This window comes from Ochotona princeps, chromosome 5 (assembly GCF_030435755.1).
Source record: "Ochotona princeps isolate mOchPri1 chromosome 5, mOchPri1.hap1, whole genome shotgun sequence".
Taxonomy (NCBI): domain Eukaryota; kingdom Metazoa; phylum Chordata; class Mammalia; order Lagomorpha; family Ochotonidae; genus Ochotona; species Ochotona princeps.
In genome coordinates, this window is record NC_080836.1 from 98,315,715 (window position 1) to 98,341,878 (window position 26,164).

The window sequence follows — 26,164 nt, forward strand, 5'->3', positions numbered from 1 at the left end:
GTCCCAACTTGAGACCATCATGCACAGTGAAATAAGCCAACCTCAAAAGGACAAATATCACAGATTCTCTCTGATATAAGGCAGCCTTCTCTGCAAATTATAAGATCAATGGATATCTAGGTAACCTTGTACATGCATATATTTACCCAGAGGAACTGTACAATGCAGGCAAGTATACCATGAATGAAGAGACATTGCAGTACGCATCTCTATTCCAAAATAAAAGATGGACTCCCAATGAAACTATGAAATGTATCTTGGTAGTAGGTGTTGGACTTTCTATTTTGCCTATACCTCAGTGGTGTGATACACTTAAATAGCAGAATGACAGAGTTTGACTGTTGTTGAAGGACTATACTATTATAATATAGGAGAAAACGGGCGAGAGGGGAGGAGGATGGAGAGGGTGGAAGGAGAAATCTCTGAGCCTGAGAAGCTGTATCACAAAAAAATAAAAATCACAAACAAAAAGTAAGAGTAGCATTTAAATTTGTGAACTGAAGAAAGAATATCCCCAATTTAAGTGGCTATCATTCATTCCACAGGAAACTCCGCCAGAATCAAAAGGTGCAGAAAACGTGAGCTGGGAAAACGGTGCTACTTGTCCTGGCTCTCAGGCCTTTCTGTTCTCAGATTCACACCACTGGGCCCCCAGCTCTGCAGCGTTTGGAATCGGACTGAATTACAGCACCGCCTTTGTGGAACTTGACAATCACACGAGAAAATACCTAGAATAATCTTAATAGACAGATAAATGACAGAGTTAACAGGTAAATATAGATAGATGATAGGTAGATATGTGACGGATTGGGGTGTTGATGACGATGCGATAGACAGATGAAAAGTGATAGGCAACTATAGAAATAAAGAGATGATAGAGAAATGGATAATTTCCTACGAGGTTTGTTTCTCTGAAGAACCCTGAAGCAATGAATAAGGAAGGCCGCCATCTGCACGAGTATAGGGATGAAAAGAGATCGTCTATGGATGATGAAGTGTCAGTTTTATATAAAGTTCCTTTCATGATACAAAATGACAGAGGCAATGAAGCAGTGTCTATGGAACTGTGATGAGAAATGGCTGTGAGGTAGGGAATCAGAGCAAGCTACGGGAGGACAAAGGGCAAAACCTCATGGCATGTGGAACGTCTCAGAAGGTATTTCAATCAAATACATTTTCTAGAAAAATAAATTGGTCACTATAATTATCCTCAGAAACAAAGGAAAACACAACCTCAAACACTAGGCATTACATTAATTTTCCAGAGCTACCAAAAATTTCTACAGACCGATGGCTTAAACAGAAGATACCTGTTTCTGCACAGTCATGCAGACTCGGAGTCAAAGACAAAAGGCTATCAGGGTGGCCTGACGTGATCTTTGGTCTGCATGGTCTATGTCCTAATATGCTCTTACTGAAAATAAAACAGATTTATTGATATATGAATAATACAAAATATACATTCTTAGTATGTACTCCTTGGTAAGTTTGGACTTACATATGCATTCATGAAACTATTGCTAACATCAGAGTAATAAACATCTCCATCAATTATGCAAATTCCCCAAATTCCCCGTGCTTTTTGTTTCTGTTTTTGTGGAGAAAAAATAAAACACTAAATATGAGATCCTTTTTACAAGCACACCCCCATGTTAGGATCTGCCATAATGATCTCATTTAAAAGAACACTTCAAAACACTGAAGCATTTGCTACAGGGATGGGATCTTCCACATAAAGCTTTGGAGAGGAGTCCGCGGCCCATAGCAAACAGCACCGGGACAGCATTGCAGAGTGACTTCAGTTACAAGTCCATGATTTAAGGAAAATGTAAATATTAGCCTATGACTCAAAATTTAGAAAAAATGTTAACATTTAGACAAAATCATGTTATGCTGTAAAATATTTTATAATGAATAACAGAAATTTACTTTGGGGTTGCTTGAGCTTTCTAACTTAAAGGTAATTCTGAAACAACATAAGCTATTTGAGCTCACAGGATTATTCAGAAATTTGTAAACTCAATTCTCCAAAACCAGCACAAGCTTTGTTCTACACCCTAACAAGAATATTAGATTATGGGCCTGGCGCCATGGCCTAGCGGCTAAAGTCCTCACCTTGAATGCCCTGGAATCTCATATGAGTGCCGGTTCTAATCCCGGCAGCTCCACTTCCCATCCAGCTCCCTGCTTGTGTCCTGGGAAAGCAGTCAAGGATGGCCCAAAGCCTTGGGACTCTGCACCCACGTGGGAGACCTGGAGGAAGTTCCTGGTTTCTGGCTTCGGATTGGCACAGCACCGGCCATTGCAATCACTTGGGGAATGAATCAATGGACAGAAGATCTTCCTCTCTGTCTCTCCCCTGTATATCTGACATTGTAATAAAAATAAATCTTTAAAAAAAAGAATATTAGGTTAAAGGAGTGCTGCCTTCACTTTCCATATTCATAGGCCGCGTAATGTGTGGGCCATGAGCCCTAGACCTTACCACTCAGAGTAGTCAGCTTATGCCCACAGGAACTGGTTAGCAATGGTACATAATCCAGACTCTCCAGTAACATCTGTTGGGAAGTGTTTTGTTAGAAATAAAGGTTAAACACTTTCTTTTTTTTTTTTTAAGATTTATTTAATTGTATTGCAGTCAGATATACAGAGAGCAGCAGAAACAGAGAGGAAGATCTTCCATCTGTTGACTCACTCCCCAAGTGATCCCAATGGCCGGAGCTGATCTGACCGAAGCCAGGAGTCCAGAGTCTCTTCTGGGCCTCCCATGCAGGTGCAGGATGCCAAGGCTTTGGGCCGTCCTCAATTGCTTTTCCAGGCCACAGGTAGGGAGCTGGATGGGAAGCAGCACTGCAGGGATTAGAACCGGCACCCTTATGAGATCCCAATATGTGCAAGCGAGGACTTTTTAGTTGCTAGGCTACTGCATCGGGTCCGAAACAGTCACTTTCTATCAAAATCCAATAGCTTAATATTGCTGAAGGCCCGGAAATAGGTTTCCAGAACCAACAAAACTTAAAGAAATTTCAAGATGTTGATCATTAAGGGATGACTTGAATCCCTCTCTAGTTGGAGGAGAAAATAGGGAGAGTACCGAGGAAAGGGAAGAGGAGGGAGAATTTCTACAGCTACAAAAATTATTGTGAAAACGTTTTAAAAGTAAATGAGAAAAATCAATTAAATAACACTCAGCAATTCAGATTGTGAACTTACTTGGAAATAAGATGATTGCAAACAGAATATCAATTTCTAAGGAAACTGTTAGGGAGGACCCTAATACGACTTCTGTCGTAATAAAAAGGTTAATTTGACAGAGATGTGAAACACAGCATAATCACAAAGGTAAGAATTTGACTGATAAATCTGCTACCCAACAAATGCCAAAGATTGTCAAGAAGCCACAGAGACAGAGGACAGGCACAGAACACATCCGCCCTCGCAGCATCTGAAGAAATTAACCTTGTGGAGACCTTATCTCAGACAGAACAGAGGTCTAGTGCACAGGGCAGTGAGCAGCTGGATTCTATAGCTTTGGGACTCTAGTGTGTGGCCCTTTGTTATCACAGCCCTAGTCTAACAAAATGGAGTGAAGTAGAACACTAAACAAGCACTGGACCCTTAGCTTGTGTTTGCGTTGCAAAGCACAGATTAAGGTCCTGCCTGGATCTTCCCCTACAATCAGGGGCAGAGGCAAAGCAGACTTGAGGCAGGGGCTACAGGGGAGTCAAAGAAAACCTTGGGGCAAAGGGTTAAGCTTTAACTCCAGTGTGTCAGTTCTAATCTCATCAAAGGAGATGCCAGCCTGTGATGAAGCACACCAGCCAAGTCTTAAGGGAAATACCTCTCAAGACAGAGAGGAGGAGAACAAAGAGCTTTCTACCGGCTTTCAAACAGTGAGAAAAGGAAAGAGGATTGGATTGGAAAAGACTCAGATTGCAAAGCAACTCACAGAAAAGTCTTAGGTTGATGAAGAGTCAGAACGCAAAGCTCAAGGAACCCCACTTACAAGCAAATCTCAGCTCCAGAACCCACACTGTGATCTTCAAGGTGCCCCGTGTGGTGCCGAGGCCTAAGCATGTGGACACTCCTCCGCTTGCTCCCCAGGCCATTATCAGGGAGCTGGACTCGAAATGGAGCTACCAAATATGAACTGGCACCTATATGGGATGCCAGCACCTTAGCCAGAAGCTTAGACTGTTATATCACCGCGCTGGGCCATGAGTGACATAATTTAATATCACACACACCTTCACATCCTCACACATTCAGGAATGAATGGCTCATTCAATTTTTCAAGAGTTTTTTTATTTTAATTGGAAAAATAGATATACAGAGAGAAGGAGAGACAGAGAAAAAGATCTTTCACCCACTAGTTCACTTCCTGAATGTCCACAAAGGTCAGAGCTGAGCCTATCCAAAGCCAGGAGCAAGGAGCTTCTTCTAGGTCTCCCACATGTGTGCAGGGTCTCAAATCATTGTGGCCATCCTCTACTGCTTTCCCAGGCCACAAGCAGGGAGCTGGATAGGAAGTGGAGCAACTGGATCATGAATGAAATATGGGTTCCCTGCAATGCAAGGCAAGGATTTAGCCACTAGGCTATTGTGCCAGGCCACATTCAACTTTCTAATGTCTCATCTTCTTGAGGAGACATTTATAAGGAAGAGATGAGTAGGTGGATTAAAGTGCTGTCTCATCTTTGCATTTGACTTTGGTTGATAGCTAGTACTCATTCTCTCCCCTCTCCACTGCCTATTTCAAATTCTCTTCATCCTCTGGCATCAGCAAATCTTGACAGTTAACCTGATGGTGTAATGCAAACCTGTATTCCCTGGGGGTCTGACCCTTGGTCCTTCTGCCATCTTCAGCATGGGTCACTGAACAAATCCTCCGTGAGTACGATGAAACAAAAGAGCCTGGGTGCATTGGCTGGTTTCAGCATATACTCTCTTATCATATAAAGCCAGCCTCACTCATCCTCCAGGTGAGTCATTCCCCTGGGTAAAGAAGGGGACTCTTCAACATGGTTGCATGGAGGTATGTGTGGATGTTATGTCCCCAGGATGTGCAGAGTGCAGAGAAGAGTATCTCTCAGATTAGAGCATGACAAAAGGAGAGACACTGAACATAGCCATAGGACAAAGTTGTGTTATCTATCACATGAATGTGAGCTGTTTCTGACTCTTGTAATTGGAACAGAAAGTGATAATTAAGCAATGTACTTGAAACTTGATCAATGCACCCCAATGTTGATCCCACAGTAATTTTGATTAGCGCTACAGGTTGACTTTCCCTGCGCTCATTCTTTAGTATCCGTCCAGTTTGGAGTAGCCAGACTAGTGAGTAAACTGAGGATATTAGGAATATCACCACCCCTGTGTCTTGTAGATTTTTCAAGGCAGCAATAAATGTTTCCATTTCTTTCAGCTGCAGCATTGTTTTAATTTACCCTCTTGGTAGTGATGGGAAGGAAAAGAAAATAAAGTGACCCAGATAAAATCCTGCAGTCACTGGCTAAGAAGAGACCACAGAGTGAATGGCAAGACTGATCCATGGTGGCAGAAGCTGAGGTCCCTCAATGTCACATAGCTGTATCAATCAATAAATCAATCTATGACAATCTCTACATCTTTATTCATATGCCATATATGCAACATACGCTATTTAACATCACATAAAAGTGGGATTTATCCCCCCAAAAAACTGAAAATTTTACCATGTTAGAAGACATATCTATATAATTTACTAGACAACCAGATTGGGTTAAATCAGTTTTACTCAAGGTTACGAATTTTCTACACAAAAATCTGCACTTACACAAAAGGCATTCAACAGTCATTTTGCATGTAAATTAAGAATTTTCCCTGTTGATTCTTGGCTTCCTGAAGTACTTGTTTCAAAACTTGCTGGCAATCATAATCTGGGCCTTTTTTCAGAGGTTTGGACAATCACATCCTTCAAGCTTCCCAAACCTGCTCAGTTCCATGACATGTGCAATAACAGGTCTGCTACTGGGCTATTTACATATGAATCACCTCTGTGGTAGCCCATCTGCCAATGCTAAGGTGGAATCTTTCCAAACGTTCCAACTTGATCTATTTTCGTGCTTGCAAAACTGGAACGCGGCATGATAATATCAAGGGACGGTCACATACTTTCAATAGCCAGGAATTCCTGAATTCAGAACGATGTTTCCTTTACCTAGACAGCAGTAAACAGATTTAGTTTAGTATTTTGTAGTTTAGCAAGCAATTTCCCTTAAGATAGGTTGATCATGGCAAGAACTAAGAGAATCTAGATGATCCAACAAACTGGGTACAAGCTAAGCCACAAAGCAAATGAAGTACACTGAAAAATAGCAATAAGGATAAGAAACATAAAAATTATAGTCTCTCCAGTGAGAGAGAAGGTCACTGTGACCACTAGAACATCATGCCAAATATCCTGTTGGCATGATGCATCCTTGGCTTTGTGCACTTGTAGATCCTGAGCCAAACTGCAACAGGCAAAAGCCCTAGCTTTCACTTGCGCATCCTTAAGTGACTACCAAAGTCTCATGTTGCAGATTTGTTTATATTTAGAAGAACAGGTGTGTGGCTCCAGTTCTAAATCAAGTCAGAGAGCCTGCTGGTGTCATCTGGATGCATTTCATATATCTGGAATGATTTAATATGGAAAAGGATGACACACCCACCTGACTTGTGCTTAGGGTTGCACCTAGCTTCTGCGAAATTTATGCCATGACGTCCGTGCTTTTCATATCCTGCCCTCTCTCATATTGTTCCCTCTCTGCATGACCCTGCAGGAATTCTAGTTGGTGGTAGTTTCTTGCAAGGAAAGGAGTCAGAAGTCTTGGAGTCTATTGAGACCTTATTAGAAAAACAAGCTACATGTTTAATCCTACATGTGAGACTTAGGGATGATTTATAATCAACGATCTTAAGTTTATTCTCCCTTTAGTACATCAAAATTGTGTAAAACTCACATTCTAATCATATGGGCATATATGATTAATAAATGCTAAAGTACTTTATATAGGCAAAATGCTTTCATATCTGTGAAAGATTTGGAGGAGCTAATACAATCTAGTGCAAGTGAGTAATGAAAATGGGCCCTGAGCAGTGTTGTACATATCAGGTACATCACAGAATTCAAAACCAAGTGCTTTTGAAGATCACACCTCTTCGTTATGTGATTCTGTCTTTCTTACTATTGAGTGAATGTATGAATGCATTTGGTTTTCAGGGTTACAGCAAATACTTGATCATTTGCATCGATTCTCATGCTACTACGGTGTCAACTGTAATTTCAAAAAGAATTATGATAAAGGCCTGGCATTTGGCTTAGCCATCAAGGATGCTGGCTGGAACTCCATGACTTCCTATCAAAATTTTCAACTTGGAAGTGTGACTCAGCTTCCAATTCCAGCTTCCTGCTAATGTTCACCTTGCAAGTCAGTAAGAGATGGCTCAAATACTTGGGCCTCTGACATCCGTGTGGAAGATGATTAGTAAGCCTGGTTGAACCCTGGCTGTTGTACATATTTGGATACAGAACCAGCAAAAGGGAAATTTCTTTCTGTCTGTCTCCATCTCTAACTCTATGATTCTTTGCCAGATGAAGAAAAAGAAATAAAAATGGCAAATAATAATAAATAACAAAAGTTCAGCATAAAAATTCTGTTAAAATATAATATATGAGGAAGAAGAGACATTTGGTCATAGTGGAGAATTATCCTATTATTCAGGTTCCCATGTTAATTTTGGTTTTCATGCTACCTGACAAGCAAAACTGTATAATTTGTGCTATTAAGTGAAATAGGTGCCATATGGAAGGTTTTTCAGTAGACGAGGGAAAATGAAGCTGTTCCCATTCTGCACATCTCATATATAGAGAATTTTTTTTAATTTTAGAAGCAGAGTTACAGGGAGAGAAAGTAAGACACAGCAAGAGAAAGATGCATTCCATCTTCTGGTTCACTTCCCAAATCTCAGCAATGCTGGGAACTGGGCCAGTCCAAAGGCACGAGCTGCAAACTTCTTCTGGGTCTTGCAAATGGGTACAAGAACCCAAGGTCTTAGGTCCTCCTCTGCTACCATCCTCACCCATTAACAGGGAGCTGGATAAGAAATGGAGCAGCCAGGACTTGAGGTTTAGCTCACTATACCGCAGCGCCAGCTCCTATAAATCTTTTCTGTTTATCTTACAAGAGAGATGACTGTGTGGTGTCAAAACCACACAAAAAGATGAAACATTTTATAGGAAAGATAATCTTGACTTCTCACAAAGTAACTTCTTCATAAATACCTCTTAATAAAAAGTTTACTGTCTACCAAGGGAGACATTTTCCCATATTATCCTGAAGTTTCCACTAAGAGTGAATAATTAGATGAGTATAGTACCCTTCCCTAGGGCTTAGAACAGCTTCAGCAAATGGAACGGTCTTGAAACATTTCTTGATTATTTCATCCTCACTTGTGTTTGAAGTCTCCATTATTTCTATGAAATATGAGCAGAGAGAAAAGTGTTGCGTTACTACAAATTTCCTGGTCTAAAAGACATGAGAAGCCCACCGCCATGAAACGCACAGGGAGGAATAGCATTAAAAAAGCCCTAGTCCTACTACTCCACAACAGAATTCCCCCAACACGTGTGTGGTTAAGCTGTCATCCAAGTCCAAACTTCGCTCAGCCAGCCCCTACTCACTGCCTGGAACTGTCTGAGCTCCATGGTCTAACACTCCCAGGCCACAGCTGGTCAGTTTCCTGTGTATCTGACTCAGTTTCAAGCACAGAAGCTATCTGATAAATGCCTTCCAGCTCCTAATTCCTCTCCTTGATGTGTCTGCTTTTATTGCTCTGTGTTAAGGAAACTCTCGATGTTTAGTCACAGTGGAAGGGAAGAACTTTTTATTGTTGTTACTGGAGCAATAATCTGTAAAATAGGTAACACTGAGAGTGTAATTTTTAAATCAATAAGGTATGTGCCTCATCTACTTGTTCTTTTTTTTAATGTATTATTTAAAATAAGTGAATAATTAAATGTGAATCAGGAAGAAGAAATGAACGAAGTCAGAACGGGCTTGGAGAGAAGACAGAGCAGGTTTGAGGTGAATAAATTACTCTGAGTAAATTACTCAGAGACACACTACCGGATTTTGGGTTGTTTGTGCACTGTCATGCTGCCAGACATTAAAAAAATTGCAATGATTGCATAAGCTGTATTGTGACTATCTCCTAGACACCAATATAAGTACATACAATGTAATCCTCACCACAACCCTCTGAGCACAGTGCTAATGTTTCACGTTTTTTTTAAAGATTTATTTATTTTTTAAATTACAAAGTCAGATATACAGAGAGGAGAGACAGAGAGGAAGATCTTCCGTCCGATGATTAGCTCCCCAAGTGAATGCAACGGCTGATGCTGCGCCGATCCGAAGCCGGGAACCTGGAACCTCTTCCAGGTCTCCCACGTGGGTGCAGGGTCCCAAAGCTTTGGGCTGTCCTCGACTGCTTTCCCAGGCCACAAGCAGGGAGCTGGATGGGAAGCGGAGCTGCCGGGACTAGAACCGGCACCCATATGGGATCCTGGGGCGTTCAAGGCAAGGACTTTAGCCTCTGGGCCATGCTGCCGGGCACTAATGTTTAAGTTTTATCCATCACCTCTAACAGGAAAAATCTCTACCCTACAACTCACTGGTAGGGACTGGTAGAAGTTGGAGTTAAATTTAGGTAGACTAGCTATATAGCACTTGATCACATGGCTTTGCCAAGTTTGCACTATTCTCTGAGTCAACCACTTATAAATTTTACTTCCAGTACTATTTCTATGAGCCTTAGAGCAATTACTAATAATTCTTTCTGCAAGTCGGAAGACTTATACTTAGCAGTTTTAACAGATTGCAAAGTCTATTGTAAAATTTAAGTTTATTTTTTAGTGATATTCAAAATGTCCTTTAGAAGTTTTCAAATGCACAGCGATTTTCTAGCTGTGTTTCACATCCCTTTGACAGTTCTAAATTCTTCATTGTCATGTTGATTTTCTTAGAGTGATGGCAGTTGCTGTGCTCCTTGATAACAAGAGAATTTCATTAAAACAAGAAGTGATTTCTGCATCTGATCAAATTCTTGATTCCCAATCCAGTGAAAACTAAGCACGGAAGTAGTAAGAAACAAAAAATCTTCAAAACCTAGGAACACAGGACAGATATGACGTAGTTGCTTGAAAAACACATGCGATGTTTGAGTCACATATTGGAGAATCAGACCTGGATTCCAACCCCTGCTTCTTATGCAAACTCTGATTTATGCTCCTGGGAACCCAGGAATGGTCCAGGTTCCTGCAAACCATATGGGCAACCTAGATTGAGCTCCTCATCCCCAAATCCGGCTTGGCACAGTCCAGGTTTTGCGGCCATTTCAGGAGTGAATCAGTGGATGGGACATCTTGTTCTCTCTGTTTCTCTCCCCATCTGTCATTTTGGCATTCAAATAAATGAGTAAATCTTTAAAACTTAAAAAGCAAGGAATACATATTACATTTTACATGAAAAATACAGCACCATATGAATTAACAACTAGTAAACTAATTAACTTGATTAACAATTGTGTGGCAGAATCTTTTGTATTGTCTTTAATGTAACCTTAAAAATCCTTTCTGGAAATATGCTTTATAATACTTCGTTTCTAAGGTTTTCACTAAGATCGAACACAAACCACTTTTTTCTGTGAGTCTGCTAAAATGCCTATAATTCATTTAGGAAAATGTATTTTAGATAATTTCAATACAGTAACGTCAGTACAATAAAAATAATTGTTCCAAGAGGTGGTGAGCAAGCGTGAGAAGAAGGAAGAGAAGGAGAGGGAAGAAGGAAATAGGGCTGATAACCCAACGTAGGGCAGAAGTGTGTTATTGTGCCTGGGCCAACAATGCAGCCTGTGTGGCTGGACTGCCTCAGATAATGCAGAGACAGAGGGACAGGGTGGAAGCACGTTCATGAAACCAAAAAAATAAATAAGTAGAAACCAATTTAACCTCGTTTGTACAGAGAGTGTCCAGACCTGGTTTGCCTGCAGCCTAAGGATCCACCTCCCTCGACAATCCACTGAAAAATCTCCTGCGTAGACATTGAAGAAATCTTCACAAGCTAATTGTTCTACAACATATCTGGGGAAATTTGGTTACAGGCATCATTGAATTGTTCAAATATTTTAAAATAATAGTAGAAAGCATTGTTTTTTACCTACAGGATAGTTTGATTTTTTTTTATTAATTTCAAAGTCAAAAAGGCAGAAAGAGAGAATCTCTGCTTTCTGCTGCTTCACTGCTCAAATGCCAGCAACAGAGAGGCCAAAGCCAGGAATCAAGAAATATACCCAGGTTTCCTTCATGGGTGGCAGGATGCAGGTACTTGAACCATCACCTGTTGCTTGCCAGTGTGCACATTAGCAAGACCTTGGAGTCAGGAGTAGGTCCAGGACTCAAACCCAGGTACTCCAAGAGAAGGATGCAAGTGTGCCCATCACAGTCTTAGCTGCTGTACCAGGAAGTCATCCCTTTGCCTAGAAGAGTATTTTAGCATCTTTTGTCTCCAGTATCTTCAGCCTCTATTGTTAGATATTTAAAACAGGTAAAGCTCTAGTTATTACAATATTATTACGCGCAGCTAATTCCTGCAGCCTGGTTCTTTACCGTGAGCTGAAAACACCAGATGCAACGAGGTATCTTAGGAGGTTTATTCCAGCTGGGAAAGAACAGGACAGGGTGGTGGGGAGACAGGAGCAAGGCGGAGGAAGAGAAAGCGGGAGGCCGGAAGGAGCAGAGAGAGAGCCGCACCCAGGGGGCCTTTTTGTGACTCAGGTGAGCCTACAAAGTGTGGGGGCAGGGACTGGGACGGATCGAGGGCAGGACCCAAGTGATTGGTGCCTGCAGGTGAATGCCTAAGAAGGATTGGTAAACGGATGGAGTTGGGGATGGGGCTGGGAGATTGGAGGTGGGATTATCAGGTGAAATGCCCAGTTGGTGGACCGCTGGACTGGCGCGAATTTTGTGAGCTGTGAGGAAGAGGAAATGGTGCCGGGTCCAGGGTGACACATTCGAATAACTCCTTACATCTATTATTATTATTATTAAATTGTGCCTAATTTCAATAGCCATTTTCGAAGTGGTTATTTGCTATAGTTTCCTTTGTATCATGGAGATACAATTCACCTGATCCTTAAATAGGTTGTGAAGTTAATTATGGAGTGAGATGTTAAGCTGCTATCAAAGAGTTTATTAAAAAATAATTACAATTATTAAGTGATATGGAGACTCTGGGAATGACTTAGGATGTCACTTAAGGCAGACAGCGATGATGTTCACATGGGTTTTATTACTGCTCTTACAGAAAGTACTTATTTCAAGAAGATTGCTTTATTCTGATCTCTGCAGTTGATTTTGAGGTTGATGGCATTTAATTTTATGTATGTATTCACAGAGAAATGAAATGGCTTGATAGTGACATACATCTCAGGCTTTTTCTTTTATTAAATTGAAAAAGCAGGTACTTAGATTTGCACTAGTTATTGGAAGCAGAAAAAAAATCATGATTAGTCCAAGCTTCCTGTTAGGTAGAACAGTGGCATTTTGGAACTTAATTAATCGTATCTGGAACTACAGCTTCATTGCATTGAATCTGATCGAATGCTGAATGGCATCTGCGGCCAGGCTAATTTTACTGAGGTCCAAGACGATGGTGTTACATTTAGGCAGGCTAGTCAGGTGCATCTGGTCCCTCAGCATGGTGGGAAATGTGCTGAGATCATACAGTTAAAATCGTCAAAATAACTTGCACCTTCTTGGAAGTTTTTCACAGTGCATACAGATTCCGGCCAAATCTCCGCCCCCAGGATCCAGCAGAGGGTCTTTTCCTCTCCTTCTTGGGCTGTTCTCAATCTTAGCACATGCCTCAAACACACTCAAGTAAAGGTGATGTGAAGATAATTAGTTCACAGAAGAATCACCCCCAATATGTTGGGTTTGGGAATCACTCTTACTAGTGGAATCCAATTTGGATAGCAATTAGCTAGTGCACAATTGTAATAAATAAGATTACATTTAAAGCAAACCAACAGTGACAATGCAGAATGGTGGTGACTTCTCATAACTTCAGCATGTCTTAGCACTGTTGTTAAAAACAGGTGATCGAAAGATAGGCAACTGGTACTTACGTCTTGATTCTATCACCTAGTGAATGTGAGGTTTGGGCCAAATGACTTACTCACTCTGGGAGCTCAGGTTTTTCCCTTATAAAATGAAAACAGAAAAAGTACCTGCTTCCTAGGGTTATTGTAAGGGTCAGAGGCATTAAAATCAGTAAAGAACTTAAAATGGTGCTTGGCACATGATAAGCACTACATGTATTTTTTTAAAATCAACACATTCCTTGGGTGAGATAGGAACGTCACGCCTAGCTCTGTACACACAGCACACGCAAGCTCCAATGCTGACGCATTCAATCTTTCTGAGAAAGAAAATCACAGATTCCCAGAGCCTTATTTTCAGAATCTCTCATGTTGCTTCCAGACATTGGCTATTTAATCCTTCCAGAAGAAGCAAGAGAGAATTTACGCAAATACACTTCTCCTTTTACAGAAGAGAATGCTGCCGTACAGGAAGATCAAGTGTTTTCCTTGAAACAACCCGAGGAACTCAAACTCCTCACCATGTGTTTTCCCTTTTTGAGGCTCACTTGCTTTTAGGCATAAAGCAATCAATTTACAGGAAATAAAAAGAAGACTTAAATTCAAACCAATTGAAGAAGTTAGAATACATGTACCAAAACAAATCCACCACAACTTTTCAGAAACTAGATCTTTCCTTCTGTTGCAGGAAATTAACAAACTGCATGAACTTTAGCTTTCATTTAAAGGTCCTAATTGAGAGAGAGGCTAAAAGGTGTACCTGGCTTTTTAAAATGCACGCAGGAAGTTCATACTGCCAGATCATGTAAGAGAAGTTACTGTTACGGTGCGTTGGAGGGAGAGTTGGTAACTGTGAGGCCCCTGAACTATGCTGGGATGCCTGCACTAGGAGGGAAGCGAATGGTAGAGGTGAAAAACTTATTCAAGATTCCCTCCATGTAGCTCCTCAATCAGTTTTAAGTAACATGGCATTTATCCATAAAGTTTTCTGCTGTTTGTACAAAATCCTAGTACCTTAACCAAGTCATTTTATAAGAAAAGAAAATAAGGAAAAGGGAGAAGGGACAGAGGAGAGAGAGACAGAGAAAGAAACACACAAAGATTTTATGTTGTGACTTTTTTGATAATTTTTTTAAAGATTTATTCATTTTTATTGGAAAGGCAGATATACAGAGAGGAGAGACAGAGAGGAAGATCTTCCACCCGATGGTTCACTCCCCAAGCCCAAGCGGCCGCAACGGTTGGAGCTGAGCCAATCCAAAGCCAGGAGCCTCTTCCAGATCTCCCACGCAGGTGCAGGGTCCCAAAGCCTTGGGCCATCCTGGATTGCCTTCCCAGGCCACAGGCAGGGAGCTGGATGGGAAGCAGGGCCACTGGGATTAGAACCGGCACCCATACTGGATCCCAGCACATTCAAGGCAAGGGCTTTAACCACTAAACTATCGCACCAAGCCCAATTTTTTTTGATAATTTCCAAGTTTTATTCTTTGATACCAAAGCAATACTTGCTCATTGCACAAAATGAAAAAAAATAAATACAGAAAATCAAAACTCACTATAATTATCTCTAACTTTAGGTATGACTCCTTTGGGTCCTATCATTACTATTACCCATACATCCATTTCTTCTCTGCCTGTGAATTCAATTTCAATGTCAATTTTAAAGTCAAAATTCCAACAAAAGATATACAGCATTATTATAAGTCTTTCCCGAAACTTTGAAAGGTTCTTTGTGATTGTTTGTCTCCATTATAATTTGCTTAATAACTTCTATAACTTATCCAGTCAGTCATACATTAATGAATGCCGCTTCTCTTGCTTTACAAAAAATAAGCGATACATATTTTTGAATCTTCATTCCATTCTATGGCTATTTTCTCAGGAGAATTTTCTAGAAGTAGCAATTTTAGATAGAAGTATATGCATATTAGAAATTATTTAACATTATGCTTTGTGTTTTCTCTAGGTTTTGTTAAGTTTAACTTAATCATTTTTCTCCAACACAGGAGTCTTATCAAATTATTCTTACTCTACCCATAATTTTGGCTTTGCCATGTGGTATACTTTTTCTCACATTTTCCTTTGAGTTATCTTCTATTTTTATTTTTTGAAATAAGAAATGATTTATTCCTGTTCTTTCTTCTTTAAATGCTTATTTACTTATTGTTCATGTCATTTGAAAGAAAGAAAGACAGAAATGGAGAACTTCCTTCCACCAACTTATTCTCCCAGTGCCTGCAGCAGCCAAGACTGAGCTGAACTAAAGTCACGAGCCCAGAATGCAACTCTGGTGTCCAGTGTGGCTGCAGAGACCCTCATCCTGACCTGTCTATGTCCTGCTGCCTCCAAGGCTGCACAGCAGCAGATCCGAAACTCAGACAGGGTTCTCCTATAAATATTACAGATAACCAAGCTGTGTATGAAATGCTGTGTCAAATGGCTACTTCGCTTTTATTCTTTATATAGAAATAGGGTTAAGTACCTTAAGTGTTACTATGATGAAATTTCTGAGGCAGGAAGACTTCAATAAAGGAAAGAATTTCTTGGTTCACGGGTCTAGAGGTACAGGGTCTGGGGGTCTCATTTGGTGATAGCTTTCTTGGTAGAACTTATTTCAAGGTGTCACTCCATATTTGTATCAGTCTGACTCTCTCTCTCTCTCTCTCTCTCCCTCTCCGTCTTCCTCTCTCTGTGTTTTACACACACACACACACACACACACACACACACACACACATATTCTCTGTGTCTCTCTCTCATTAGGATTTAATCATGTGCCTCCATCTTAAGGATCTAATCTAATTTGAACTTCTTCCTGAAAGTTCCACCTATAATTATCATAGTTGGATTAAGTTTTCATCCTTTTAGCAACATTAAATTATGACTTTGGGGTTTACACTGTGACTGTTAAGCTCAGGGGCCTGATCATGCTTGACTGTCATATATACAGTCATTTGGATCTGAAATACTTTTCTCTTTGATATCCAGCATTAATCCATTCACATTTTCTCTGATCATATGTCTGTTTTGTATTTCCACAGTTCTAGAATTTCAGTTTTCATTATTTTCTTTATTTTTCTGTCCCTTCCACGTGTCCCATGTTACCAAACACCTTAAGATTTTGCTTATGCACACACCTACAGAAGAAGCCCCTGTTCCACAGCTTGGCATCTGTAAGGCAATGGAAGATTGAATCCTATCTCAACAGATCCTAGCCATTCGCCACATGTCACCTCTCCAAACTCCAGTACACTGAGCTGCTTTGAATCCTTGAGTATATGATAGTACAACTTTAGCTTGAATTCTGTAATTCATTTTGCTTGAAAGACTCTTGGTTTATTTTCTTTTATTCTGTTTGGTTTTTTTTGCTTATGTTTGTTCGTTTGTTTTGCCTTGCCCAGAATCATTTTGCTGTCTTCTCCTCCAGAACCCTTTTTTTTAAAATGTTCTTTGCATCTCGTATCACTCAGCATGCCTTTCCCTGGGGCTTGATTGGGATGTCTTTTTCGAGAACTCAATAAATTATAAACAATAAAGTGCAGTAGACTTTAATTGATGGCTGTTTATTGATGTTTTTATCTTCATGAAAGATTTAGCAATTTACTAATAGAAACTTGCAGCTTTAAATTTTAACTATAGAATAGATGCTGTGATTTGGGATTATAAATGACATGGTTGTATCAATCTGGACAAGAAGAATGCTCACAATAAAAGCCATGAAGACAGAGAGGCAGTGCCAACCACCCTGTGCATTTCACATTCATGAGAACAGATACAGAGCTGGAAGGCCATATGACTGCTGAAACAATATATTCAGGTGCAAAAAGGCAATGTTCTATGTTATCCTCAAATAACTCTACTTCACTTAGTCAGCAATTGCTCTAACAGTCACCTAGTCACTGTGTCAGAGGTAGGCAGCAAGAAATCACACTTGTGCCAACAGCTCAGCTCCAGGATAAACAAGAAACCCTGAGAAGCCCTCTGCTAACTTTTTCTTTCTGAGGCCAGCCATAGATCAGATCACAGCCTTCACTTGGCAAATCACTTTTCTCAAAGCTGAAACCAGGAGCTTGTAGCAAAAGCGGCCGATGACGCTGAGAACCCACAAGAGGCCAACTTGTGTGACCCAGGAAGCTCCAGGCTGGTGCTGTCTGCACACACACCAGGCACTTAGGTCTCGCTCTGTGTTGACTTTTTTACAGTAAGAGTAAAACAGATCCTCACCAAGCTCCTCACCCTGAGGAAACAATTGGAAAGGGCTTACAACTTGGCAAGCAACCTCCCAAGGCTGCTGTGCTGACAGATATCACCTCTCCACAGGATTCCCACTTTTCCGAGCATAGTGAGAAACATTTGCAAGTTTTGAAAGAGTGAGAGCAACTGTCAAAACAGGCTCAGGTCAAGTATAAAGATAGTTCAGAGGCCTTAATAGAAAAGAAGGGATTAGATAAAACCAGAAGAGCTAGTAGGAGGAGGAGAAAACATAAAAGCATAACAAAGGACAGAACACACACACACACACACACACACACTCACACACACACACCCCAGATACACTGCATACCCTTTAGGTAAAAGGCAGAAGATCAGGTTCACTCAGCTTCTGCCACAAAACTCATGTTCACAGATACTGCTGTCATCACTGAGGATGTGGGGGCAGGGGTGAAATTGTCTCTCCTTTCTTTCAATTTAGGATTGCTTGATTGCAACTAACTACAGTTGCAATTTGCTCAAGCCAAAGAGCAGAGAGAATAAGAGGAAAAAACAGGAGAAAGAACAAGGCAAGAAGTAAGGAGGAAGACAGATTCACACAAATGAAAAGCTCAGAAGACAGGCTGGACAAATACATGGATCCCATCATCTGGACTGGCCTTCCCCTCCTCGTCACCTGCCCTGATTTCCTCTGTATTAGCTCGGCTGTCAGCCAGTGTCTTCCCTTGGTGTGGAAACAGATTGTCAAGAATCAGACCCTATTTTCTCAGTAGCCTCCTAACAGAAAGATACTTTCCCTGTATTATATTCTGAAGACTTGAAAGTCTGATTTGGGTCTCCTGGGCATACCTGGGACCCCACTTGCAAAACATAGATGTAAAGAAGATTTCCCAAGTAATAAATATACAGGCACTGATGCTCAAAGAGGAAGGAGAATATAGAAAGGCAAAAATAAAGGACAAACTTTATGTCAGGTCACTGTGGTTTGAGGAAGCGCTGGCAGGAAGTTTGGAGGAAGTTGGCCTGGTTGTCTTCCCAAGATCCTCTCTCAATCTTCTGGCAACAGCAGCGTCTTTAGCTGTGGAACTTCTTACTTCACATGGGTTAGTGGTACTGCCACTCACAGTACTCTGCCTACAGAAGTGAACGCGAGACTTCTGTTAAGCCAATCAGATCTGCTTTCCTGGAAAACAGAATTATTTAGTCTGAGTTGCAAAAGGTGGTGGGAACTCGGCCATGCATTGTCAGAAGCCCAAAGGATAGGCCAGTAGAGCCTGTTTTCAAGTTCTCAGTTACCTGCTTCAGTTTCTGCCTCTGCAGGACTTTACTGTGGGTTCTCCAGCTGCCAGTCTCTAACGGGGAGTCCTTCCTTTCCTCGTCTACCCTCCAAGTTCTTTGGAGGGAGGACACTGTTCTAATCTCTGCCCCCAACTTGACGTAAGCTTCGCTTCTGTGTGTTTCTGTGCCTTCTGTTTTTATCAGGACAGCAGTTAATGTGCTCAGGGTTCACTCAGGATGATTTCATCTCAAGATTGTTAACAACTTGCATCTGCAAAAGCTTCCTTTCCAAATAAGATCGCAGTCAGAAACTCGCAGTTGCCATGAATTTCCAAAAGACTGTTCAATCCAACACACAACTTAAAACCTACTGGCTGATGGAATGGCAGTAGCAAAAGGAAAAAAATACAGCCTCACATGTGATGAGAAGGCAGGAGGAGCTAAAACTTGCACATACAGGAGTCACAAACTACCATGAACTTGGCAGCTTACAGCAACAAGCGCTTATGATCTAAACTGCTGTGGGTCAGAGCTCCTAAAGCAGTGCAACTAGGCTCTCTCCCTCCTGGGTTCTCAGAGCTGTGTTCAAAGTGATTTCTAGACTGGAGGCTGAAGGTTCACGTGTGGAAACTCTTACCTCCAATATGACCGTGTTTGGAAATGAGGTCTTTAAGAGGAACAGGCATCTCTCAGTATTCATATGTGATTGGATCCAAGAGCCTTGGGAGTGCCCGGTCCTCAGATGCTCAGTTCCTATGTCAGAAGGCACATCGGCACACAAACCTTAACACACCTCTCCTTTATTTGAATCATCTCTGCAGTATGTATAACATCCAATCCCATGGAAATGATGTTTAAATGGATATACTGTATATTTAAAATATAAAGTTATGCTATACATTTAAAATGTTATATTTTAAGAGAAAACAAAAAAGTTAGTATGTTTTATATACAGATGACGTTTTTAATGTTGTAAAAATAATATTTGGAATCTTGTTGAATCCATAGAGTCAGAACTTGCAAATGATGAAGTCCCCCACTGGATCCAGTGGTTTTAGATCTTAGAAGTTATCTTAGAACTTTTGCGACCAGAGTGGATCAGGGAAAATTTTTGTGAGTAAGTGATAAAAGAGTCAGTTAAGAAAGGTAAAGGAAACTTGGAAGCAAAATAAGAGATGGAGAGAGAGAGAAACAGCTTCTCTCATAAAATGGAAAGGAGACCCAGGTGACAATTGTGCAGAGTGCTACGGCAAGACTGTCGGGAGGAGACCAAAGGCCAGGCTTTATCCACAGCCATGGGGACCACAAGAAGACCCTGCACAGAAAGCACTGGAGTCCTGGCCTCCTTCAGGGATGCGCAAACCTCAAGCCGCAGAAAGTCACTCAAAGTCAGCTAGAGGACTCTTCACTCCTAGAAAGTCAATACCGGCTGCAGTAGCATTCAACCACGTGGTAAGTCATTAGGCAGGGATACTAGCTCTCATGTTGGGCATGCTCCCATCTGCAGAGCTGGACTGTACTGACACTAAACTTCTGCCTTTGAGGTGCTTATTTGGAAGGAGAACAGGGTAAATCTAGAAAGCCAAATAGGTTACAAAGTAGTAGGAGACACTGTATTAATTACACAGGGATAATGTGTAAACCAAGACTTTCTCTGCCGAAGGAAAAAATTATGGTCACCCCAGTCTTTTGGAACTCAAAGAACAATCTGCTCACAATCGAAAGGGGAAAAATATATAAAATATTTCAACAAAATGAAGTATTATTTGTACATAGTCACTGCCCTGTGCCCTCAAAGCTAATAGATATGCATTTAGTAATTAATCTGGCATTATTTGTCACCCTGGGAAGTTGATCTTACACCTTGGTTTCTTTACCTTGAAAGGAAGCTTCTTGCATTTTCTACCTTAATTCATTCCATGTGAATTCCATTGAATTGAATTTATGAATAAGCGTTTCATTGTTGATGAACAAATTGCAAAATGTTTTCTGTGACTTTACATTATAATAACACTGGGGAGAAATTTGATAAGACAAATAAAAATTCCTGAATGGACAATAGTGGAAATTGTGCTGAGCAACTCTGTATCTTTGAGGCCTGAAGTTGTTCTGGATCATGTCTTCGGTCTCTGTGGACAAAGACTGTTTTCTGGAGGAAGTTGGCCAGCTGTTGCTCGGAATCTCTTCTATTTCATAAGGGTATGAATTACACCCTTCACTGTTTATCAACATTTCACCCTTTCCTCGGGGCCAACTGCAAATCCCATATCTTTGGGAATCCCTGGCTCATGAATCCACTTGGTGACTTCCTCAAGTTACACATTTTATGCCTTCTCCATGCATCATATGTTGGATATTTTATCACATCGCATCCTGTTGAACAAATCTCTATTTTTCTTATAACATCCCATCTTCTGTGTGACTTTTTGCAAGCAAACCCTTGAGTGTAACACATTGCTGTAATCAGATTGAACCACTTATTGCAGGGGCCCTCAGTGCTGCAGGGACTGGGTGGCTCAGCTTTCATGTGGCCAGGACATAAAAATGTCTGGCCAAGCAGTTGGAAAGCAGAGTTGAAGCTGTTGTCCACTCAGAGAATCATAAGAACCCTGAGAGTAATGACCACGTAAAAACAGGTTCAGCTCCTGCCTCTTCCACATGCACCATTAGAAAACATGGGCTTTTTCTCTCTTTAACTTTAAACTTCCTCTTGAAGGTTATACTTACCTCAACATTTGCTAAATGTGGGGAGTCCTGCTCATGTAATCTATTCTATGCTTATAAGTCTTTAGGAATAGCACGAACTATAGTTTTCAACTTTCTAAGGATAAGTAAACTTTTCTCTTTTTAAATTTTTTTCCTTAATATTTTATTTATTTTCATTGGAAAGTCAGATAGACAGAGAGGTTGGAGATCTGTCCTCTGATTCACTCCCCAAGTGACCACAAAAAAACAATCTAAAGCCAGGAACCAGGGACTTCCTCTGGTTCTCTCACACAGACAGAGGGTCCCAAGATTATGGGCAGTCTTCAACTGCTTTCCCAGGCCACAAGCAGGTTGCTGGATGGGAAGCGGGGCCACCAGGATTAGAATTGGTGCCCATATGGCAAGGACTTAAGCCACCAGGCTACCAGAACAGGCCTTAAACTTTTCTTACAAATGGATAGATAATAAACATGTTACATTCTCTGTAGAAATCACTTGACTCCATCATTGTAATGAGAAAGTAATAGATAATATGTAAACTAATGAGCATGACTTTCTCCAAAGAAATTTATTTGCAAGAAACAGATGGCTGGATTTGGTGCCATGGTCACAGTTTGTAGGTCCCTTGTCTGGGTTCAATTTAATGTAGTTTCCGACCAGTATTTCTTAAATTATTTTTCTTCCTTTCTACATCAGGTCCTTATGTCTTTAATAATAGTATTGATAAATTTTATAGAGTGCTTCACAAGTCTAGCTCTATAGAAAAATATACAACTTATGGGTCCGGTGCAGTGGCCTAGAGGCTAAAGTCCTTGCCTGGAATGTGCCGGGATCCCGTATGGGTGCTAAGTCTAATTCCAGTGGCTCCACTTTTCATCCAACTCCTCGTCTGTGGCCTGGGAAAGCAGTTGAGGAGGGCCCAAAGCCTTGGGACCCTGCACCCATGTGAGAGACCTGGAGGAAGTTCCTGGCTCCTGGCTGCGAATTGGTGCAGCACCGGCCATTGAGGTCACTTGGGGGGTGAATCATCAGATGGAAGATCTTCCTCTCTGTATATCTGACTTTGTAATAAAAATAAAATAAACCTTTAAAAATATACATATACACTTTAATGTCAATAATTCATATCTTCATATTTCTAAAAAAGCAATTCTTAGGAATGAGAGAGTAATAAAACAGGTTTGTCTCTGGAAAAATATTTGAAATTACTGACATATGTAGATAAAACTGCGTATTTGAGATATTTGTTGCTGCCCCATATTAACAAGGCATACGACCCTGATAATAGGGTCTCATTCAGAGTGTCTTGTAAGAACTATATGAGTGAAATGCTTTGCTCCCTTTGTAAGAGTACATTTTTTTTCCTATGATGCTAGACTTGTGGCTCAATCTGAATTTCTTATTTTAAAATCTTCATGTTCTTATGTATTATATTTGAGAAACAGGGGACAAGAAGGGAGAAAGGAAGAGAGTGAGAGAGACTATGCCATTCTCCCTGCACTAGTGCCCATTCACATTAAGAATCCTTCAAAATCTCTGGCTGGGCCCACTGTGATGGCTCAGTGGCTAAGTTCTCACCTTGCAGTTGCTGGGAGCCCATATTGGTGCTGGTTCCTATTCCAGCTGCTCTATTTCCCATCTAGCTCCTTGCTTGTGGCTTGAGAAAGCAGTAAAAGATGGCTCAAAGTAAGGGACCCTGCACCCATGTGGGAGACCCAGGAGAAGTTATTAGTCCCTGGCTTCTGATTGGCTCAGTTCCACCTTCAGTTTGGCTCAATTCCAGTTGTTGCAACCAGTGGACAGAAGATCTGTCTCTCCTTCTCTTTGTAAATCTGCCATTCCAATAAAAATAAATAAATCTCTCTGGCTGTGTTTCAACCTTTTTATAATTTTCTTATGACAATATCCTCTATAATAATTAGGGTTGGTGCTGAAACAGAATTACAGAACTTATGGGGAAAGAGAAGGAGCTCCTCTATTACATGTTGACTTAACAGCTGAGGAACAGCACAGGTAATCCACTAGTCACTACATTACTTAGAATACTGGTCCTCCCTTTGGGAGTGGCTTAGTGCAAGTGTCAAAGGTGAGACCGCCACGTCACCCCTGTCTTTGATAATCCATATTTATCTTTTTGCCACTGAGCAGGCCGAGTGCAAAACCTAAACTCTGCAAGAGCGGCCCCCTTCAAACATATGGCATGAAGTCCAAAGCACTTTGAACTGCATATGGGTAAAAGTGTTACTGAGGTCAAATGGGTTTTCCTTGCTCCAAGATAATCTTGAGCTTTCTTGAGAGACATAGATGAAGTTGTAGTATGAAAAGAATTCCATCAATAACAGTTATTAAAATGCCAGAACGGAGTCAAATGATAGTGATACAAAACAAGGCCCATGTTTAAATTTTAAAACAAGCTGCCCTTACTTTAATAGGAAAAATGTGTGTTTTTAAACCCTTGGGCTCAATTCTGCTTTTAGTGAAAAAGCTAGAATTCCTGTTTTTGTCAAGAAAGTTTATGTATCCAAGGCAGGGGGTAGGGTGGGAGGGCAGGCTTTCTCAGGGTAATGGTGAGGATAGGAATGGACAGAAGTGAATGAGAACAAACCTGTGTTGCATAGATACCCACTACAGCAGTATGTCTACGTCCTGGTTATTGAAGATCATTATCCATTCTCAGTATTCAATGCTCATGCATTGCCCCTTACTTACTTTTCATATCAGATCTGAAGTTCCTCCTAAAGTGTCTTAGCACTCTGAGGCCCAATTAATCTACAAATTTAAATTGTCAGAGGTGGTTTTAGAAGCAACTGATTGTTTGGAGATAGTTGTTGAAGTCATTTTGTAGTTCTCTTGTTCTTTCTCTGAATCATCTGTTATCTTACTTTCACATTTATACTTATTGTCAATCATGAAATGCTAATGAGTATTAGATGCTTAAATGCAAGTAATGGATAAAATGTACTTGTTCCAGTTGAATGGAAGAAGATGATTTTGAGTAGATATGAGATACTTTGTTAATTACTTGATAATGTATCGAACAATCTAAGCAATGTCAGTATATTAAGAGCTGAGCTATTCTAAGACAAACAAACATATGTTACCAATTATTAGGCACCACAAGGACTTGACTCATCATGTAACTCTTTAAAGCTGAGGCGGGGGGCTCTGAGACTTGACATAGATATTGGAAAAGCAGTGGGACCTGTGAACTTGGGTGAGACAAGAGCTCAGTGTCTGGAGCAGACCCAGGTCTCTCTCTACCCAAATCGTGGCTCAGTACCACTGTGTAGGCAGGATCCATTTCCTGTGCTTCTCTGCCTGCTGGAGAACATGGCGACCAACAGCGCTCAGAGGACGTATTCATAGCTTTTGACCAACAAAGATGGTCCTTTTTTCCAGTTTCATTGTTTTACTTGTGCAAAGAATGGGAATGTGTTTTTTTTTTTTTTAAATAATCCTACTTAGTTGATTAGGGTACAAAGGGTCAAGGGTTACAGGGTGAAAGTGGGTAAGACCATTGTTTCCTCACTAATATTATCATTTTCCCTTTATCTGGGGTTAGGGAGTAACAAAGGGAAAAGCCCCACCCAACCTCCCACCCATCCCAGATCCCCAACAGGAGGCGCGCTCCGAGGGTCCTGCTCAAACAGTTTTGATAGTTCATCTGTTCTGGATTGCTGCCAATCTCGCAGTTCCAATTGCAATGAAACCTATTCAGGGAGTCCACTGGCTGCCAGTCTCTAGATGGTTGGGGTTCTAAGATCAGCAGTTCAGTTGGAGGGATCTCCAAAGAAACTTCATCGGAGATGATCCCAGACCTGATTCTTGCATGAGTTTGCTAGTACAGACTCCAACACCGTCCGTCACACCAATTAGCTTATGCACATGCTGGTCCTTGCGATTGCTGGGTCTGCTCTGTTTCCAGCCCTGTCTTCCTCATGAACCAACGGGTGTTGTAGTCCAGCTCAATCCTACCCACTTCATACTTGGTTCTTACTCAAACCAGTTGCGGCTGCAGCCTAGTTAGGGTGATTCCCCATAACCCCCACCAGTTCTGCCCCCTACCCTGGTTCCCATGCTTGCCAGGATGTATCGCAGGCTTGTCCAGTCTGTCCCACATCCCATTTAGCTCTTGCACTTGTCAATGGGCATTGAAGCCTAGTTCAACCCAACCAACCTACTATCCAGCCTACACACCTACTGGCAGGTGCCTTTCTGTCTAGCCACCCCTGCCCCCTGTCCTGGTTTTTGTGCTGTCAGTGAGAGTGGTAACCCCGAGGGAGGTGCCAACTATTTCCCTTCTAGGCCACACCCACTCCCAGATTATGCACTCTTCAGGTGGTTCTGGCATTTGACTTGACAGAATTAGCTCCCTGTGCCAGCCTCTGCCAGCTAATGCTGCGGCTAAGCCCAACCAACCCTCACCCACTCTAATTTTTACTTGTACCAGTCAGAACAGTCAGCCCACCGTGGCCCTTCCCTTATCTAGCTCACATGAGGCCCACAGGTGTTATAGCCCTGCTTAGTCTGATCTGCCCCCATCCCAACTCACGCTTTCCAATGGAAGTAGTTGTCCAGCAGGGGAGCCCACATTCCCCTGTTGGCTTTGCCTCCTCCCCCTGATTATCACATATGTTGTTTGGGCGCTACAACCACATATGGTACGGTTCGTCTCACTTTGGCATTCCTTAATGTGTACTGGTATGTGTCGCAACCGAACCTGGCTTGACCCACACTCTGTTCTGGTGCTTGGATTCGCCAGCGAGTGATGTGAACAGGTTCA